This window comes from Haemaphysalis longicornis, unplaced genomic scaffold, assembly GCF_048455015.1.
Source record: "Haemaphysalis longicornis isolate Haplotype H1 unplaced genomic scaffold, Haemaphysalis longicornis Haplotype H1 scaffold_1, whole genome shotgun sequence".
In the NCBI taxonomy this organism is placed as follows: Eukaryota; Metazoa; Arthropoda; class Arachnida; order Ixodida; family Ixodidae; genus Haemaphysalis; species Haemaphysalis longicornis.
In genome coordinates this window covers 325999781-326000981 of record NW_027526203.1, presented here as the reverse complement: position 1 = coordinate 326000981, position 1201 = coordinate 325999781, and the positions used below count along the sequence as shown (strand labels likewise).

The 1201-nt window shown below is 45.5% G+C and overlaps 1 non-coding gene across 1 annotated transcript; it reads left to right on the top strand.

The window, feature by feature from the left end:
• Positions 1-221: 221 nt before the first annotated feature.
• Positions 222-294, top strand: Trnat-cgu (transfer RNA threonine (anticodon CGU)). The gene has a single exon. It is a non-coding gene; the product is annotated as a tRNA-Thr (tRNA).
• The last annotated feature ends 907 nt before the right edge of the window (positions 295-1201 follow it).

Below are 1201 nucleotides of genomic sequence, written 5' to 3'. Positions count from 1 at the left end.
TGCTTTATCGTTTATAGACGATGAGACTAGCGGCTTGCGAACGGCGTACCCGAATGAAGCTCATACGAAGCACAATCTCATGGTACCGCGCTACCGACGACGAAATTGCCAGCTATATGAATAGCGAACCTTTATTCACCTTGTTTATTGTGTAATTTGGCCACTGAACAAACAAAAACACCTTAACATAAATACCCGAGAAAGTGGAGGGGAAAATAGCCCCGCCGGTAGCGTAGTGGTCATCGCTCCAGACGCGTATTCTGGACGTCGTGGGTTCAGATCCCACCCGGCGGGCATTTTTTCTCCACTTTTTTTCGGTCTGTACACATTCCTTATCTGGTTCAATGACCTACCACATCCTCCCCTTTGCTTTCCGAGGTTTTCTTCTGCGGACTCCCCGAGAAGCAGTCCGGCATTCGATTTTCCCATGCATCCCTGTGGCTTCGGGGAATCCATCGGACCTTCCGCGCAGTATCCGCGGTGAGTCCGAGACTGTAAATGGAAGAGCCCAATCCATGTATAAATAAAAAAAAAACAGAAGGAACAGACGAACTGCATGGGGCGGGGTTTTTTGGTATGTACACAACTATTATATAATATTCTCCTCATTTCTTAATTTAAAAGAACATTTATTGAAAATATGATGTTGTAATTTATTAAAGTTCTTGTTGGGGATTTTAATGTTCAGATATTTTGTAACAACTGGTTTGGCCAGTTAGAATAACAGACGTATCGCTGACGAAGAATTTTCTTGCACAGCTCTCTTATATAAAAACCCGCCGCGGTGGCTCAGTGGCTAAGGCGTTGCGCTGCTGAGCACGAGGTCGCGGGTTCGATTCCCGGCCGCGGCGGCCGCTTTTCTGATGGAGGCGAAAAGCAAAAACGCCCGTGTGTACGAGATTTCGGCGCACGATAAAGATCCCCAGGTGGTCAAAATTAATCCGGAGCCCTCCACTACGGCGCGCCTCATCGCCTGCGTTGCGTCGGCGCGTTAAACCCCACAATCAATCAATCAAATCAATCTCTTATATAAAAAAATAAAACTGTAGAAAGTAGGCCTCATCACTACACTTTGTCATTGCAGCAGTGTTTTTTTTTTCTTAGCTTTATATATAAATATTTCTTCTCGAGATTTTCGCTGCCTTTAACTTTTTTATACTCACTAGAGCGTTAGAAGCTGAGCGAGCCGATGGTGGTGCTG